Source organism: Notamacropus eugenii, chromosome 1 (genome assembly GCF_028372415.1).
Source record: "Notamacropus eugenii isolate mMacEug1 chromosome 1, mMacEug1.pri_v2, whole genome shotgun sequence".
NCBI classification, from domain to species: Eukaryota; Metazoa; Chordata; class Mammalia; order Diprotodontia; family Macropodidae; genus Notamacropus; species Notamacropus eugenii.
Genome location: NC_092872.1, coordinates 323,202,685 through 323,223,194, shown reverse-complemented (window position 1 = coordinate 323,223,194; position 20,510 = coordinate 323,202,685). Strand labels below are relative to the sequence as shown.

General features: G+C 37.2%; 1 protein-coding gene and 1 pseudogene across 1 annotated transcript in view; both read right to left on the bottom strand.

Annotated features, from left to right (window-relative positions):
- LOC140517968 (immunoglobulin alpha-2 heavy chain-like) overlaps positions 1–20,510 on the bottom strand; it is a gene marked incomplete at its 5' end in the record, with an annotated part of 937,512 nt that overhangs the window by 392,431 nt on the left and 524,571 nt on the right. The gene's annotated exons all lie outside the window — the stretch shown is intronic.
- LOC140529445 (glycogenin-1 pseudogene) lies at positions 9,076–17,311 on the bottom strand (annotated as a pseudogene).

The following is a 20,510-nucleotide window of genomic DNA, read 5'->3' as shown; positions in this document are numbered from 1 at the left end:
GCTTATCATTTCTTATAGCCCAGTAGTATTCCATCATAATCATAAATCACAGCTTGCTTAAATATCCCCCAGTTGGTGTGCATCTCTTCACTTTTCAGTACCTTCCTACCACAAAGAAAGCTGCTATAATTTTTTTAGAACATATTAAACTCTTTTCTTGTTTTCCCCTTTATCAGCTTGGGGAATTAACCTAATAGTGGTATTTCAGGATTAAAAAGGACAAACTGTTTTATGACTCTTTGGGCATTATTCCAAATTTATCTGCAAAGTGGTTGAATCGGTTCACAATTCAATGATCCATTAGTTTTCCAAATTTTCCACAACCCTTACAATATTTGTTGCTTCTCCTTTCTATCATTACTTAATCTGATCAGTATAAGATGATATCTTAAAGTTGTTTTAATTTGCATTTCTTTAACCAACTGTTATTTAAGGAATTTGTCATATGACATGTCATTTTGATTTCTTCATTGAAAAACTGAATGTTCTTACACCTTGACTTCTTATCAGTTGAGAGATGATTCATATCCTTGTAAATTGGACAAAGTTCCTTATACAGTAAATATGAAACATTTATCTGAGAAATTGCCTATAAAATTTTCCACCCAATTTTCTGTTTTTCTTCTATTCTTGGCCACATTGATTTTAACTGTATAAAACCTTTTTAATTTAATGCAATTGATATTATCCATTTTATGTCTTACAATCTCTATTTGTTATTTGTTCATAAATGGTACATTGTTCCATAAGTCTGAGAGGTAATATGTTCCAAATTATTCCCTAATTTTGTTATAATATCTCTCTTTATATATAGACCATGCATCCATTCTGACCTTATCTTGGTAAACTATATAAAACGTTGGTCTATGCACAATTTGTGCTGTCTTGCTCTGCAGCTTTCTGAACAATTTTAACCAAATAGTGAATTCTTTGCCAAAAGCTTAAATCTTCAGACTTCTCAAACATGTTTACCATAATCATTTGCTATTCTCCTTTTCTATTTTATTTAATTTATTTTATTGTATATTTATGTTTACTCTGTTCCACATATCAGCTCATGTTAGTATCTTTCTATGTTGTTTTTTTTTTTTGAGAGGGTCCTGCTCAACTTTTCTTACATTACAACAGTATACCATCATATGCCACAACTGTTTCAGCCATTCTCCAATTAACTAAGCTTCTCACAATATACAGTTCATTGTCATCACTAGGAGAATTGCTATAAATATTTATAAACATGTAGGTTCCTTTCCTTTTGCCCTAGTCATCTTTGGAAATAGATCTAGTAATGTTATTACTGGGTCAAAGGGTGATAGGCAGTTTAATATTTCATTGGGAATAACTCCAGATTGCTCTCCAAAATGGCTGTATCAGTTCACAGTTCCACAAACAATGAATTACTGTCCCATGAATGTTAAGAACACATATATTCTATGATTTTTTTATTTTCACTGCTAAGAGTTTATTTTTGGCCATAGTGACACTAAAGCATTCAAACTCACTATCATCCCCAAACATGTATAAGTGCATTTCAGCATAGAAAACTGGTATAAAAATATCAATTTCTTATAAAGAGAGATAAAATGGGTTCTGCCATTTGTAGAAGCAGTTATCAAAACTATGACTTAATTTGACAGTGTTACATTGCATTTCTCTAAACGAGGAATTGGGGAGAGTATTCTGGGAAGATGCTGGAGTAGATCAGAAAATTCCAAGCTCTTCAGTTTCCCCATAAGCAAGATAACATATAGCCTCAGTGACAAGGTAGTGTGGTAAACATACATGAGTTGGAGCAGGACAGTGTTCCTCCTGGTATAACTGGGGAAGGTCCAAAGGTAGGTTTCTGTGAAATGTAAACAGATCCAGGTTAATTCTCTTGAAACTGCAAGTGGTGAGCTTTGGGGCTAGCTGGGTTTGGAGGTAGCCTTGCCCCAAGCCAATTTTCACCTCCAAGACAGTGGGAAGTCTGGGGCATGTGAGCAAGGGAGGATTGAGGGAACCTCTGCTGATAAGGGACATCAGGCCCAGTTGTACTGCAGACATGGGACTCTGGGTGAGAAGGACATAGCATAGGAATGAGCACATCCCCTACGAGTACAGAAGCCATGGGATAAGGATGTCAATAACAGTGGACTTGCAGAAGGGTGGAGTTCTTAGTTTCCATTCCAGGCCAGAGTGGAGAACTGATGGAGAATCTGAGATGTGAGGCACCATCACTTCTTCCCCTAGGAGCTGAGTCAGTTACAAAAACAAGCTGCTGTAAATAAGAAAAAAAAAGTGAGCAAGTGAAGGAGAAAGAATCCTATGGCAAAAAGTTACTCTGAGAATTGAGAAGACTAGGGGAGGATATTGAATAAAAAGAGTCTCTCCTTCCCCGAAAGAGTAGTGTTAAATGGTGACCTACACCCAAAGAGTTAATAGTAAAACTTTAATAATATTTTAAAAATCAAATGAGAAAGATTGAGGGAAAACATTTTTAAAGTAAAAACAATTTAATAAAAACAAGAAAATTATGAAAGAAAGTGAACCAAATGGAAAAGGAGATCTAGAATATTAAGGAAGAAAACAATTTCTTGAAAATTAGAATGGAACCAGTGGATGCCAGTGAAGTTATAAGAGACCAAGAAATAATGAAACAAGCGATAATGAATGAAAAAAATGGAAGAGAAAATGAAATATGTTATAAGAAAATCAGTGATCTGGAAAACAGATCAAGAAGAGAAAACATAAGAAAAATTGGGCTACTCACAAACTATAATAAAATAAATCTTGATATAATAATGCAAGAAATAGAAAGAAAACTATCCTGAAGCGTTAGACCAATATATGAAAGGAGAAATAAGAAAAAAAAATCCCTCGATCATTACCTGAAAGACATTTTTGAAGGAAAACCTGAAGGAATATTATATCAAGTTTCCACAACCCCCAAATGAAGGAGAAAGTATTAGGAGCAGGAAGAAAAAAATTCAAATATGGTTGAGTCACAGTTAGAATTACATAAGACCTAGCACTGGCTACACTAAAAGATGTCAAACCTTGGAAAGCCATGTATCAAAGAGCAAAAGAATTTAGTTTGTTTCTGAAAATACGATACCAATCAAAGTCAAACACAATAATGAATGTAACGGGAAGCATTCATTGAGTTGCCAGATTTCAAGATTCTGTTACATAAGATGTGAAATCCACAGAAAATTTTATGTACAAGGTCAAAGAAAAATATCAGGTACATAAGAAAGACTAATTATCAGGGACTCTATAATGTAAATTTTTTTTTTATTTAACTTTTAACATTTATTTTCACACAATTTTGGGTTACAAATTTTCTCCCCTTTTCTCCCCTCCCCAACCCAGACTCAAGCTTTCTAATTGCCCCTGTGACCTATCTGCTCTCTCCTCTATCCTTCCTCCCTGCCCTTGTCTCCGTCTTCTCTTTTGTCCTGTAGGGCTGGATAGCTTTCTTGACCCCTTAACCTGTATTTCTTGTTACCCAGTGGTAAGAACATTACATTTGGTCCTAACACTTTGAGTTCCAACTTCTTTAGCTCCCTCCCTCTCCACCCCTTCCCCTTGGAAGACAGGCAGTTCAGTATAGGCCATATCTGTTTAGTTTTGCAAATGATTTCCATACTAGTTGTGTTGTATAGGACTAACTATATTTCCCTCCATCCTATCCTGTCCCCCATTACTTCTATTGTCTTATGATCCTTTCCCTCCCCATGAGTGTCGACCTCGTATTGCATTCTCCTCCCCATGCCCTCCCCTCTATCCTCCCCCCCACCCTGCTTGTGCCCCTGTCCCCCACTCTCCTGTATTATGAGATAGGTTTTCCTATCAAAATGAGTGTGCATTATATTCTTTCCTTTAATGGAATGTGATGAGAGTAGACCTCATGTTTTTCTCTTGCCTCCCCTCTTTATCCCACCATTAATAAGTCTTTTGCTTGCCGCTTTTATGAGAGATAATTTGCCTCATATAACTTCTCCCTTTATCCTCCCAATATTTCTCTCTCACTGCTTGATTTCATTTTTTTTAAGATATGATCCCCTCCTCTTCAATTAACTCTGTGCACTCTGTCTCTATGTATGTGTGCGTGTGTGCATGTGTGTGTGTGTGTACTCTCACCCAGTACCCAGATACTGAAATGCTTCAAGAGTTACAAATATTGTCTTTCCATGTAGGAATGTAAACAGTTCAACTTTAGTAAGTCCCTTATGACTTCTCTTTGCTGTTCACCTTTTCATGGTTCTCTTCATTCCTGTGTTAGAAAGTCAAATTTTCTTTCCAGTTCTGGTCTTTTCATCAGGAAAATTTGAAAGTCCTCTATTTCATTGAAAGACCATTTTTTCTCCCGAAGTATTATACTCAGTTTTGCTGGGTAGGTGATTCTTGGCTTCAGTCCTAGTTCCTTTGCCCTCCGGAATATCCTATTCCATTCCCTTCTATCTCTCAATGTAGAGGGTGCCAGATCTTGTACTATCCTGATTGTATTTCCACAATACTTGAATTGTTTCTTTCTAGCTGCTTGCAATATTTTCTCTTTCACCTGGGAATTCTGGAATTTGGCCACAATGCTCCTAGGAGTTTCTCTTTTTGGATCTCTTTCATGCAGTGTTCTGTGGATTCCTTGAATATTTATTTTGCCTTCTGGTTCTAGAACCTCAGGGCAGTTTTCCTTGACAACCTCGTGGAAGATGATGTCTAGGCTCTTCTTTTGATCATGGTTTTCAGGTAGTCCCAGAATTTTTACATTGTCTCTCCTGATTCTATTTTCCAGGTCAGTTGTTTTTCCAATAAGATATTTCACATTATCTTCCATTTTTCGAATCTTCACGCTATGTTCTGTGATATCTGTCTTTCTCATAAAGTCCCTAGCGTCCATCTGTACCATTCCAGTTTTGAAAGAACTATTTTCTTCAGTGAGCTTTTGAATCTCCTTTTCCATTTGGTTGATTCTGCTTTTGAAAGCATTCTTCTCCTCATTTGCCCCTTGCACCTCTTTTGCCAATTGAGTTAGGCTAGTTTTCAGGGTGTTAATTTCTTCAACATTTTTTTTGTTCTCCTTTAGCAGGGAGCTGATCTGCTTTTCATGCTTCTCTTTCATCCCTCTCATTTCTCTTCCCAGTTTTTCCTCCATCTCTCTAACTTGATTTTCAAAATTCCTCTTGAGCTCTTCCATGGCCTGAGCCCATTGGGTGGGCTGGGACACAGAATCCTTGATTTCCGTGTCTTTGCCTGATGGCAAGCATTGTTCCTCCTCGTCAGAAAGGTAGGGAGGAAGTGTCTTTTCTCTGAGAAAGTACCCTTCAATAGTTTTATTTCTTTTCCCTTTTCTGGGCATTCTCCCCAGCCAGTGGCTTGACCTCTGAATAATCTCCTCACACCCACCTCGCCTCCTGGTCCTCCCAGCCAGCGTTTGGGGACTGAGATTCAAATGCTGCTTCCCGCCTTAGGGCTTTTGGCGGGGGCAGGGCTGCTATTCAGTATGAGATTATGTTCAGGTGGTCAGGGCAGGGCCCCCTCTCAGGCTCAGTTCCCTCAGGGGGTTTATGCACAGACCTTTCACAATGGATCCAGGCTCCCGCCTGCTTGGGGAGCCCCTGTCTGCAGCTGCCTCTCAGCTTCTATCTCCTGGGGGGGGGCCTGAGCCATGGGGGCACCCCACTCAACCTGCCTAAGAGCCTCTCTCACTGACCCTCGTCACCTGTGGGTGGCGGGGCTTGTGCCACCACTGGAGATCCCGTCTCTGGAGCCTTCTCAGATCTGTACCTCTTGGAGCCGTGGCTGCCGCCGCAGGCCGGGCTGGGCACTGCATCTGCAGCGCGACAGACCTTTTGCGAGAGGTTTACAGGTCTCTCCAGAACAGAAATCTCCCTCACTCCAATATTCCGTGGTCTCTGGGTGCAGAATTTGCCCTGGGTTGGTCCCCTCTGCCGTTCTGTGGTTTGTGGGTTCGGAGCTATGTGTATGTGCGTCTTTCTACTTCGCCATCTTGGCTCCGCCCTGTCTATAATGTAAATTTTATATCTAAGATTGTTAATGGTAATTGAATAGATCAAAAGAAAGACTGGGATATAGTGCGATACTAAAAAGTAAACCACGTAGGATAAGGTAAAGAGGGTGATTATCTTATACCAATGAGCTGTGAGAGGAAGAATTGACACAGAAATCAGATGGAGGAAGAGGGCTGGTAGTTCTGGGATCATGCTCTCATCAAGAATGGGTTAAAGAGGGAAATATATACATATATATGCATATATATATACACATACACGTGTGTGTGTGAGTGTGTCTGTGTGCGTGTGGAGAGAGAGGCATAACAATTTTCAAAATTCAAAAATAAAAAAAGGTTAAAGAGATGGAGGGAGAATAAGGAAAATATTTTGTGGGGTGAGATAGGATAAGGGAGCGACTGTAAGTTAAGTAATACGAGGCAAGGTAGTTGATGGAAGTGAAGGAGAGTAGTTAGGAGGAATAAGAAACACACACAACCATAAAATAAAGATCAGGACCAAAATTTATTAGAGAAAAAAACAGGAGTAGTAGTCATTATCTCAAACAAAATTAAAGGTAAAAGAGATTTAATCAAAAGACAAAAATAGAGAAACTGTACTACACTCTAGCCACGTTAATAAATACTGTTTTAGGCTTAGTTAAAATCACTAGCACAAAGTAATAAGCTTGGAATATTGCTGTAATATAGGACATGATGATTTGGTGAATTAAAAAAATAAGCAAAGACTTGGACTTATGAAGGAAAACGTTACTTACCCTCAGAGGAGCAGAGAAATACAACTATAGTATGGTTTTCTATAGGTACATGTGAAGGTATATGATTATACGTATATAAGAGTATGATTATAGACATCTAATTGTATGTATGTGTATGTAAGTATATGCATATATGTGTATATATAGGAATATGTGTGTGTATATGTGTGTGGGATATCCATACTTAAATTGTAGCATTCTGGAAGAGAGGAGAACAAAGTAAAAAATGCACAGCAGAGAACAAAAAAAAGTTTACAAAGAGGCAAAGAAAAAAATGGACAGCTTAGAACACAATTTTTTTGCTATACATTTTTAATCCTCTCATATTCTATTGTGCAGATAGTAATGCTATTTTTTTTTGTATTTTATGTTTAAGTTTCAGGAGTTAAGCTTACAATATCTTTCTTTTTCTTTTCTTGTTGTATATTTAAGTTTAAAATAATGCACCACATATTGTCTTCATCACTCTCTCATCTTGTCTGTCTCTTCTTACAATCACATAGTGTATTAGATGCCAATGTATACAGTGAGGGTGCTGCCATGAAGTTTTATTGCATTTAAGTAAATAGACAATAGTGTTGGTGACGAGATCATGTGATGTACAAGTCTTCAGCTGTAAATGACCATTGCTATTGCTGTTTCCCACTTCATTCCTCCCCAGGACTCCCTGCCAAGTCTGACAGTCTGAGCCTACTCTAACATTAAAGTCACCCACTATTGTAAGCTTGCCCTCTTTGGGTGCACCAGTTTGAAAAGGCTAAAAGCCAAGACCAAAATGGAGGGATTGTTGGTACATGATATGCTGTTTACAGAAGATCGTGCACTCATTGTAGCCTCTGAAGCTGAGATACAACAAAGTATGGATCAATTCTCTGCTGCCTGTGCTAATTTTGACCTAATAATTAACCCCAAGAAAACACGGGTGCTCCATCAATCACCACCACACAATCCATATGTGGAATCATGGGTTACAAGAAATGGAGAAATTTTGAACACTATGGATAATTTCACTTACCTTGGAAGCATACTTTCCAAGGAGGTACACATTGACAAGGAGGTTGTTGCACGTGTTGCTCTCTCAGTGTTTGGGAGGTTCTGAAGGCAAGTATGGGAGAGAAAGGGTATTATTAGACTGACTACCAAACTGAAGTTTTACAGAGCCATTGTGCTGATTTCATTGTTGTGTGTCTGTCAAACATAGACACTCTACCAGCGCCATGCCAGAAAACTGAACCACTTCCGTTAGCTCTCTTAGGAAGATTCTGAAGATCACCTGGCAGGATAAGTTACCAGGCACTGAGGTCCTTACTTGAACTAAACTGCCAAGCGTTCAAACTATGCTTCAGAGAACACAATTCCGATGGGCTGGACATGTTGTTCAAATGCAAAATGTACACTTACCAAAAAGACTGTTTTGTGGACGGCTTGTACGGGGCAAGCAATCATAAGAAGTGATATAGGAACACTCTCAAGATCTCTCTCAAGAGCTTTGGATTTGATTGTGTGATAAGAGAAGCACTGGCACAGAACCACTCAGCATGGTGTGCCCACATCAGAAAGAGTGTGATGCTCTCTGAGCAAACCAGACTTGAGAGAGCACAATGTAACGGCAGGATATGCAAATTTGGAGTGTCCACTCCAAATATTCATAGGGACTATCTGTGCCCAATCTATGGTAGAGTATTCTGAGCTCATATTGGTCTGATCAGCCACAGTGAGGCACACTGAAACTTAAGTTTATCGTGGTGATGTCATTTTGGTCCTCTTTACAAAGGAAGGACAGCAATTATGTTTCTCCTTCTTTTCTTATTGTGCATTTAAATTTAAAGTAAATTAATTTTAAAAAATAATTGGGACTACTGAAGCTGACTCTGACCAATCCTAAAATATCTAGATACTAAAGGAAACTTGCAAAGGAAATACAAGTACCTTTACCATTAGTGTCTTCCCAATTAGAACTGGTTGGAGTTCATCTTTTCAGGTTTCATGAACTGAGATGTATAGTTTAATGGCTTCGTTCCCTTTCATCAAAAGTTTTGTAATTCACATAAAATAGATAATTTCTTAAATTTTCTCTGAATAATGGCATGCAGAGCCACTCAGCAATAAATTGACCAGAAAAATGAGCTTTATACTTCTTGACTTTTGTCCAGATTTCAACTTTAGCACTATAAACCTACAAAGGAGGCGCTTTAATCAAAACCAGTTATAACTGTATTGCACCATACTCAACACTTTCCTAAACGCGAAACTGGTGGGAAATGGTCCTGGATAGGCAATGTTCATACAGGGGAAATTGTGGTTTTTCTACTGGAGTTAAGTGTCCAGTTTCTCCTTGATATTATTGAAGGAATCTGCTCTGATATAATCATATTGGCTTTGTTCCCAGCATTCCTTTTATTCATGTGACAATACAATGGTTAGAATGGAGGGCTGAGATCTCCAGTGGTCACATGTGAGATTGTATCTGTGACTTCCTCTTTGAAAGAGTCTTTATTAACTCAAAACTGCTGGAGAAAGGCAAAATGTCTGTGGTAAAAGTATCCCACAAAATGCTGAGGAATTTTAGGTTATGGTGGGGCCACGAATGTTATTCCTGAAACTTTTCATTTGGGTATCATATGTATAATTCCACAGTTTGTTTTGTCTTAAAACATGCTTAAGTTTTGCATTTGTCCCCAAATGTCTTAAATGTTGGTTAATAATAATATATGAAAGTGTTGCTTAGGTTATAATAGGTTATAAATAAATGCCATAACTGATGTGTGATTCTGCCAAATACTAAAGAAGGTGTTTATCAAACCTTAATCCCTACCATCAAAGCTGCTTTATTCAGAAGTCATATGTAATAGCTGACTGTATACTTCTTTTTTAAAAAATTATTTTAAATATTTTCAGTTTTCTACAATAATTTCCATATATTTTAGACTTTGACTCCTCCCTCTTCCTCTTTCCCCCTCCCTCCTCACTCCCACTCCAAGGCCAAGTGCAATCTTATATAGGTACTACACATACATTCTTATTAAATACCTTTTCACCTTAGTCATATTGCATAGAAGAATTAAAATGAATAGGAGAGTAGGTGGAGCTAAGATGTTGGAGTAGAAAGATGCACATATACTAGTTCTTCCCACACAGCCCATAAAATACCTGTGAAGAAAGACTCTCAACAAATTCTAGAGCAGCAAAATCCACAGAACAACGGAGTGGAGGAGATTTCTAGCCCAGAGTGATCTGAAAGACTAATGAGAAAGGTCTGTCGCACCAGCCACAAAGCAGAGCCCAGCCCAGCTTTGGCCTGCATGGCACAAGGAGGAGCAGGACCAAGTAGACTTCAGGGACAGAATCTCCAGTAGTAGCATGGATTCCTCAACCCACAGGTGACAAAAGTCAGTGAGAGGGTTTTTCCAGCTGGTTGAGAAAGGAGCAGGGTGTCCCCACAGCTCTGGCATCAGGCAACAGCAGCAGAGGGAACAGCTGGTGGTGCTCCCAAGGCAGGCAGCAGCTCGCATCCATTATTGCAGGAAAGCCTCATTATAAAGACTCTAGGGCAACTGAGCCCTGTGTGGCAGCCCTGTCCCCACCTGAGCAACTGATTTTAATCTCACACTGAATGGTTGCCCTGCCCCTGCCTAAAGCCCCTGGGGGAATTGAGTAGCTAATTTGAATCTTAGCCCCCAGTGCTGGCTTGGTGGAAGTGGAGGCCAGGTGGTTGTGGAGAGGAAACTCTACTACTCACAGATTCTGGGCAAAAAATTTCTGTTTGCTCCCAGAAGAGTGGATAGGCTTCCTTGTGCCACTTTGGAGGAAATGAGATCTTGCAAATCCCCAGAGTATACCCTGCAATTGAAAAAGGACCCAAAAGTCAAGTAACTGCTTGGGAAAATGCCCAAAAAAGGGGAAAAATAAGAGTATAGAGAGTTTACTTTCTTGGTGAACAGATATCTCATCCCATCATTTTGGATGAGGAAGAAGAATGCTTACCATCAGGGAAAGATATAAAAGTCAAGGCTTCTGTATCCCAGACATCAAAAATAAATATTCAGTGGTCTCAGGCCATGGAAGAACTGAAAAATGATTTTGAAAATCAAGTAAGAGAGGTGGAAGAAAAATTGGGAAGAGAAATGAGAGAGATGCAAAAAAAATCATGAAAAGTGAGTCAACAACTTGATAAAGGAGATCCAAAAAAATGCTGAAGAAAATTACATCTTTAAAAACAGGCTAATTCAACTGGCAAAAGAGTTCCAAAAAGCTAATGATGAGAAGAATGCTTTAAAAACAAGAATTAACCAAATGGAAAAGGAGATTCAAAAGCTCACTGAAGGAAATAGTTCTTTAAAAATTAGAATGGAACAAATGGAGGCTAATGACATTATGAGAAACCAAGAAATCACAAAGCAAAACTGAAAGAATGAAAAAATGGAAGATAATGTGAAAGATCTCATTGGAAAAAAAACTGATCTGGAAAATAGATCTAGGAGAGACAACTTAAAAATTATGGAACTACCTGAAAGTCAAAAAAAAAAAAAGATCAAAAAAGAGCCTTGACATCAGCATTTATGAAATTATCAAGGAAAACTGCCTTTGTATTCTGGAACCAGAGGAGAAAAATAAATATTGAAAGAATCCATCCATGACCTCCAGAAAGAGATCAAAAAAGAAAACTCCTAGCAACATTGTAACCAAATTCCAGAGTTACCAGACCAAGGAGAATATATTGCAAGCATCTAGAAAGAAACAGTTTGAGTACTGTGGAAGTACAATAAGGATAACACAAGATCTAGCAGCTTCTACATTAAGGGATCAACGGGCATGGAATATGATATCCCAGAAGTCAAAGGAACTAGGATTAAATCCAAAAATCACCTACCCAAAGAAACTGAGTATAATACTTCAGGGAAAAATGGTCTTTCAATGAAATAAAGGACTTTGAAGCATTCTTGATGAAAAGAAAACTTGACTTTCAAAAGCAAGAATCAAGAGAAGCATGAAAAGGTAAACAGGAAAGAAAAATCATAAGGGACTTACTAAAGTTGAACTGTTTACATTCCCACATGGAAAGACAGTATTTCTGTCTCTTGAAACTTTTTTAAGTATCTGGGCAGTTGGTGGGACTCCACACACACACACACACACACACACACACACACACAGAGACAGAGATAGACAGAGACAGAGAGACAGAGAGAGACAGAGAACACAGGGTGAGTTGAATAGGAAGGGATCATATCTAAAAAAATAAAACTAAAGGGTGAGAGAGGAATATATTGGGCAGAGAAAGGGATAAATGGAATTTGGCAAATTATCTCTCATAAAAGAGGCAAGAAAAAGACTTTTCAATGGAGGAAAAAGGGCAGGAAGTGAAAGGGAAAATGTGAAGCTTACTCTCATCACATTTGGCTCAAGGAAGGAATGAAATGCACACTCATTTTGGTATGAAACTTTTCTTTCAATACAGGAAATTGGAAGAGAAGGGAATAAGCAATATGGCGGGGATGATGGAAGGGAGGGCAATAGGAGATAGCAATTAGAAGTAACACTCTTGGGGAGGGACAAGGTCAAAAGAGAGAATAGAAGAAGTGGTGGCAGGATAGGATAGAGGGAAATATAGTCCATCTTACACAACATGACTATCATGGAGGTCATTTGGAAAACTACACATATATGGACTATATTGAATCGCTTGTCTTCTCAGTGGCAATGGGTCGGAAGGGAGGAAGGAAGAGAAGCTGAAACTCAAAGTTTTAGGAACAACTGTTGAATATTGTTCTTGCACACAACTGGGAAATAACAAATACAGGTAATGGGATATCGAAATTCATCTTGCCTTACAGGACAAAAGAGAAGATTGGGATAAAGGAAGGGAGGTATGTTATAAGAGAGGGCAGATTGGTAGTAAGGGTAATGAAAATGCTTGGTATTTTGGGGTGGTGGGAGGGAAAAGATTGGGAGAAAATTTGGAACTTAAAATTTTGTGGAAATGGATGTTGAAAACTTAAAGTAAATAAATAAATTTAAAATGAAAAAATAAATGAGAAATAAAATGAATGGGAGAAACCATAAAACAAAACAAACCATAACACAGGAGATAATGGTCTGCTTCATTCTGAGATGGAATTCCACACTTCTTTCTCTTGATGTGGAGGGCGTTTTGCCTTGAGTCCACTGAGAATTTTTTAGGTCCTTCTATTGCTGTGAAGGACTAAGTCTACCAGAAAAATTCCTCTCACACCGTGGTTGTTACAGAGTATAAAGTTCTCCTTTCACACACTCCTTTCACACAGCATCAGTTCATATAAGACCTTCCTCTGAAATCTTCCTGCTCATCACTTCTTATAGCAAAATTGTATTCTTTCACATTCATATACCACAAATTTTTCAGCTATTACTCAATTGATGGACATCTCTTTGATTTCTAGGTCTTGGCCACAACAAAACGTTGCTACAAATATTTTGGATATGTGGGACTCTTTCCCATTTTTACGATCTTTTTGGGACACGGTCCTAGGAGAGATATTGGTGGGTCATAGTGTAGGCACATTTTTGAAACATTTTGGGCATGGTTCCAAATTGCTTTCCGGAATGATTGAATCAGCTCACAGCTCCACCAATAATGAATTACTGTTCCGACTCTTCCACATCATCTCCAACATTTGTTATCTTCCTGATTTGTCATGTTATCCAACCTGATAGATGTGATGTGGTACCTCAGAATTGTGTTGATTTGCATCTCTCTAATCAATAGTGATTTAGAGTTTTTTTCATATGACTACAGATAGCTTGAATTTCTTTTTCTGAAAACTGACTCTTCAAATTCTTTGACCATTTATCAATTAGGGAATGATTTGTATTTTTGTAAATTTGACTCAGTTCTCTATATGTTTTAGAAATGAGGTCTTTATCAGAGACACTAGATGCAACAATTCTTTTCCAGTTTTCTGCTTCCCTCCTTTTCTTGTTTGTATTAGGTTATGTTGTGCAAAAACTTTCCAGTTACACATAATCAAAATAATCCATTTTGCACTTCATAATGCTTTGTATCTCTTGTTTACCCAAAAATGCTTCCCTTCTCCAAAAATCTGATATATATACTACTCCTTGCTACACTAATTTGTTTATAGTTTCAATCTTTATACCTAAATAATGTGCCCATTTGGACTTTATTCTTGTGAACAGTGTCAGGCATTGGTCTATGCCTATTTTCTGCCACACTGTTTTTCAGTTTTCCCAGCAATTTTTGTTGAACTGTGAGTTCTTATCCCAGAAGCTGGGGTCCTTGGTTTGTCACACAGTAGATTGCTATATTCATTGACTATTGTGTCTTGAGTATTTGTCTTTTCCCCTGGTCTACCCTTCTGGTTTTTAGCCTGAATGAAGTGGTTTTGATAATTGTTCCTTTATATTACAGTCTATGATCTGGTAGAGTGAGGCCATCTTCCCTCGCATTTCTTTTGATTAGTCCCCTTGATATTCTTGATCTTTTGTTCTTCCAGATGATTTTTTGATATTATTTTTCGTAGGTCTAGAAAACAATTTTCTGATAGTTTGGTTGGTCTGGCACTGAATAAGTAAATTAATTTAAGTGGAATTGTCATGTTTATTATATTGGCTTGGACTACCCACAAGCAACTGATGCTTTTTCACTTACTTAGAACTGACTTTATTAGTAAGAAAAGTGTTTTGTCATTCTGCTCATATACTCCCTGGGTTTGCTTTGGCAGGTAGACTTCCCAATATTTTACAGTGTCTATCCCAGCTTTAGATGGATTTCTCTTTCTGTCTCTTGCTGTTGGGTTTTGTTAGTAATATATAGAAATGGAGAAGATTTTTGTGGGTTTACTTTGTAACCAGCAGGTTTACTGAAGTTGTTTATTATTTCAAGTAGTTTTTTACTTGAATCTCTGGAATTCTCTAAGTATAATGTCATATCATGTGCAAAGAGTGATAACTTAGTTTCTTCTTTGCCTATTGTAATTCCTCCAATTTCTTTTTCTTCTTTTATTGCTATAGCTGACATTTCCAGAATCATATTGAATAATAGTGGTGATGATGGACATCCTTGTTCTTATTGGAAATCCATCTACCTTATATTCATTGCATACGATGCTTGCTGAAGGTATTAAGGAGAAACTACTTATTACTTTATGGAAAGTTCTACTTATTCTTACGCTCTCCAGTGTTTTCAGTAGGAATGGGTGTTGTATTTTGTCAAAACTTTTTCTGCATCTATTCAGATAATCATGTGACTTCTGTTAGTTTTGTTGTTGATATGATCAATATTGCTAGTAGTTTTCCTAATATTGAAGCAGACTTGCAATCCTGGTATAAATCGTACCGGATCAAAATGTGTTATTTTCATGATAATTTGCTGTATTCTTTTTGCTAATATCTTATTTAAAATTTTTGCATCTTCATTCATTGGAGAAATTGGTGTATAATATTTGGTCTTTTTGTGTTTTGGCTTTTCCTGGTTTAGATATCCAAACCGTATTTGCATCATAAAAAAACTTGGAAGGACTCCTTCCTCAATTTTTCCAAATAGTCTATAGAGTATTGGAATTAACTGTTCTTTAAATGTCTTCTAGAATTCACTCGTAAATACATCCAGCCATGGAGGTTTTTTCCTAGAGAGTTCTTTGATGTCTTGTTCAGTTTCTTTTTCTGAGTTGGGGTTATTTAAGTATTCAAATTCCTCTTCTGTTTATCTGGGCAATTTATTTTTTTAAAAAATAATCATCCATATCCTTTATATTGTTGAATGGATGGGCATACAATTGGGCAAAGTAATTTCTAATTATTTTTTAATTTCGTCCTCATTGGAGGTGAGTTCACCCTTTTCTTTTCTGATATTGGTAATTTGGTTTTCTTCTTTTCTTTTTTAAATCAAATTGACCAAAGTTTTTATCAATTTTATTGGTTTTTTTCATAAAACCAACACTTAGTTTTATTGATTAGTTCAATAGTTTTCTTAATTAACTTTTATTAATCTCTCCTTTAGTCTTCAGTATTTCTAATTCAATCTTTCCTTGGATATTTTCAATTTGTACTTTTTCTAGATTTTTCAGGTGCATGCCCAATTCACTGATCTCCTCTTTCTCTCTTTCATTCATGTTGGTATTCAAAGATATAAAGCTTCTCTTAAGAACGGCTTTTGTAACATCACATAAGATTTTGAAGGTTGTCTCATTATTGTCATTCTCTTGAATGAAGTTGTTGATTGTTTCTATGATTTGTTCTTTAATCAACTCCTTTAGGATTAGATTTTTTAGTTTCCAGTTAATTTTTGGTCTATCTTTCCATGACCTTTTATCACATTTAATTTTTATTGAATTATGATCTGAGAAGGATGTATTGAGTGTCTCCACTTTTAGCTCTGGATTGTGAGGTTTTTATGCCCTAGTACAGGGCAAATTTTTGCATATGTGCTATGTACCACTTAGAAAAATTTATATTCCTTTCTATCCTTATTCAGTTTTCTCCAGAGATCCATCATATCTACTTTATCCAGAGTTTTATTCACCTCTTTAACTTCTGTCACGTTTATTTTTAGGTTCTGCTGGGGGAAATTTTCACATGCTTCAGATAAATGTTAGCATCGCTCACTGATAGGTTTGAGACCAGAACAGATGACTTTGATGTGAGAAAACATTTAGGAAAAACTTTCTCTGATTAGATTCATCATAATGCCTCATAAGGAAACCTTCCCTAGGCAGATTTTAGGTTTGGTTCACTTATGCTGCCACCTGTACAAAGATATATCCTCATTCAAAATCACTAATGTAAATCTCCTGGGGGAAAGAAGATTACTAACACAAGGTGCGTTAGAGCTCAGGGCTTTGTCTAGGTGGGTTTTTGTTTAGACAGCTGTCACTGTGGTAGTAATTATTCCAACTACTATACGAGTATGCACTGTGATACAGTCTAGCACACAATCTGTCTCTTCCACAGTATTCCTGCAAAGCCTTCAGGAGGCTCAGGATTATTTATTAACCTGACATTTTACTTTTTAAACAGGATGAAGGAGAGAGCAGCACAAGGAAGAAGTGGAAATATAATTCTGTGCATTTTCAATAAGAAGGAATGTAGAGGAGTAACAATCACTTCATCTCCTTTAGCGTCCTTGACTGGTTTTGACTCTAGTAGGGAGGGTAAAGAAAATTACAGATGGTAATTCTGGTTACGGTATTTTGTGCTACTTGCTTTTTGCTGCATCATAGCATCTATATCTGCTTTGGACCCCACAACCATCAAGATGAGTCATGTGCTGATCAACCCTATTCCTGAGAACTGAACTGTGTTACAGGGTCCCTTCTTATTGCTGGGGAGGTTGATGGTGACATGGTAGACAAGGATAGATGGTGTATAAGTAGACTATGATTGGAGAGAAAATTCACTTGATTAGTTATCGATAATCATTTTCACTTTTGTCTGGTTACTGTACCTGGATGACTCTGGAAAAGAGAGTGAGATTGACAGATTTGCCCAACTCTGTCTCATTTAATTTCAATTCTTGAACAAGTCAAGACTCACCTATTGATGTCATTGGTCCTCCAAAAAAATGAAGGATGAACAACAACTAAACACTTGTCAAATGAAGAGAATATATGATAAACTCTTAGAAAACAATGATAAACAAAGAATATTTCCTGACTTTAGAGAGACTACATTACCCTGTAGGCATAAAAACATGTACCTAGGGAACACCGTGTCATTTGAAAAGGGAGCATTAACATAAAATTATGGATAGATACTTAGGAGGAAAGCTACATGAAAGATGTTTCACATGAATTGAGCCTTTAAGACACTCAAATTCTGGGAGGCAGACATGAGAAGTGAATACAAGGGGACTAAGCAGGAGGTTAAAACTTACTTGATCTTTGAAGGGGACAGAAGTATTAGATTTAGAATAAGAGAATTTGAGTTTAAATCCTAGCATTGGTGCTGTGAAATATGTACATTCTTTTCCCACTGAATTTAGATCTAAGCCATTTATAAGTATTTCGGGGATGGCTAGGTGACACAGTGGATAGAGCACTGGCTCTGCAGTCAGCAAAATCTGCATGCAAACCTGGCTTCAGATACTTACTATCTGTGTAACCTTGAGAAAGTCACTTAACCCCTATTTGCCTCAGTTCCTAGTCTGTAACATGACAAGGACCATTTACTCTAGTATCTTTGCAAGAAAACATCATGCTCTAAATTAGAAGAAAAGAAGGAAACTGAGGGAAATTTTATAGAATGTTATCTTGGTAATAATCTTATTTCTGAAATATATGACCAAATTAGTAAAAATGAGAGGCAACCTTTCATTGGTAAATGGTTAATGAATATGAACTGGTAGAGGAAGAAATATGAGCTGTCAGTAGTGATATAAAAATGCTCTGAATCACTAATAATTAAAGAAGGGCAAATGAAGGTTACCACCTCACACCTATGAGACACACCGACCATGAGAAAAAATGAAAATGACAAATGCTGGAGAAGATGTTGGAAAATCAATACACTAAAGCAATTGGTGGAGCTCTGAACTAGTCCAATCATTCTGGAGAACAATATGGAACTATGCCCAAAGGGCTACAAAACTCTCCATACTTTCTGACCCAACAATAGCAATATCAGTATTTTACCTCAAAGGTATCAAAGAAAAAGGAAAATGGCCATATTTACAAAAATATTTGTAGCAGTACTTTTGTAGAAGCAAAGAATTGGAAACTGAGGTGATGCCAATCAATTAGGGAGTTGTTGAAGAAACTAGAGTATAATGAATATTACAGTGTACTGTCGTATTGCCCTCCTAAGAAAACTTGAGACTACAAGAAAAAGACAACACCAGAATACCATGGATAATTTGATATAAAATACAGGACTTTCAGGAGCTGAGATTTGGCTTGAGTAAAGTGTAAACACCACGAGCTCAACTCCACTGAATCAACAAAGAGGAGGAACTGCTCCCAAGGCAACTACCTCAGGAAGCAGACTAGCTCTCATGAAATTTAACCACCTGAACTTTAACTTCACACACCACTTTTATCTAATGAACAGCATGATACTGAATGTGGGAAGATTGAAAGACATATCCCCTCTGACCACAACTAACTTTCCACTCTCTCTTTGTGGAGGCCAAGCTTGTAGTGCTGATTATATCTGATTACCACAGTGGTTGTGAGTGGAGAGGGGTGAGGACACGTGAAGCAAGTGGGGACTGCAAGGAGCAAGAATATTTTCAGGATACTAGGACTGGGAGCCCTAACTGTGGCTTAGCGGAAGAGAGGAGTCCCTGAGATTGAGTGACTTGACAGAATTGAGAAAATAACAATAAGAAAGACCTTAGGCCTAGGACAATATTACCCACAATTTGGGATTAAAATATGATAGTAATTATACGTGGCTGAAAAAGTTAAAATAAGTAAGAAAGGAAGAAGAACCTGAGCATAGACAGCTACTAAGGCTAAAGAAGATGTGGGTTCATATTGAGAGGATGATGTGAGGGGGAAAAAAAAAAAACTCCTCCTATAACTACATTGTGAGATGATTAAGCTTGATAGACCTGTGTTACTCCAATGAGATATGATGGCAGCCACTAAGAATATGCATGCATATTGTCAGGATAAATTAGCAAAATATAGTAAACTCTCTTCCTCAAAGGCAAAGCGAAAATATTTATTTGGGACATCATTAGAATGTCAGGAGGTAAGAGTTAACAATCCAGGGAGTTGTCACATCTTAAACCTTCTTTCTTTCAGGCCTCCTGAATTTAAATACTAAATATATTTAAATACTAATACAATTTAAATACTATGGAAATACAGACAGGTTTTTAGAAGATCTTGCAGCTTCTACATTAAAACACTGTAAGTATTGGAACACTATATTTCAAAGAGCAAATTATCTAGGGTTGTGACCATGAACAACTTATTCAGAATAATTGGGTATAGTCCTGAATGAGTAAAAGTATACCTGATGAACTGAAAAACTTTCAGGTATTTGTGACAAAAAGACCAGAATTCAATGGAAAATTTGATATAAAAAAATCCGCCAAAAATATGAGGAACACTTTAAAGACTAATTATAAGGGACTCATTAAGGTCTCTCTCTCTCTCTCTCTCTCTCTCTCTCTCTCTCTCTCTCTCTCTCTCTCTCTCTCTCTCTCTCTATATATATATATATATATATATATATATATATATATTACATCATTAAGTTCAAAATATGCATACACACATATATTCTCACATACCCATATATACATGAACATACATATACATACATCCATATATAATTGTACATACATATATTTATATATGTTCTTATCTATATGTTAACAGTATTCTTAAAGCTCAGAATTATGAGGGTAGCTTGAAATAAATGTTGGAGCTGATTTGTGTATGATGTTCTTGTTCTTTAAAAAAAATTGGATAGGAAAAGGAAAAAAAGGAACAATTATCTCACAAAATGGGGTGTGAAATAAAGAACTGATACAGTGATAATAGGTGGGGGTGGAGAACTAGTAATTGTTGGCACCTTACTCACATCAGATCTGGGTTGAAGGGGAAACAACACATATATCTGGAGGGGTGTAGAAATCTTAAGGACTTATAAAGAAGTAAGAGAAGTGGTGGAGAGGTTGGGGAAGGGACTTTTTGAAAGATGATTAGATTAAGGTTTAGGAGAGTGGTGGGAGATGACTCCTGGAGATGTTGGCAGAATAAAGAATAGGAGGGTTAGAGAATAAGCTAAGCCTA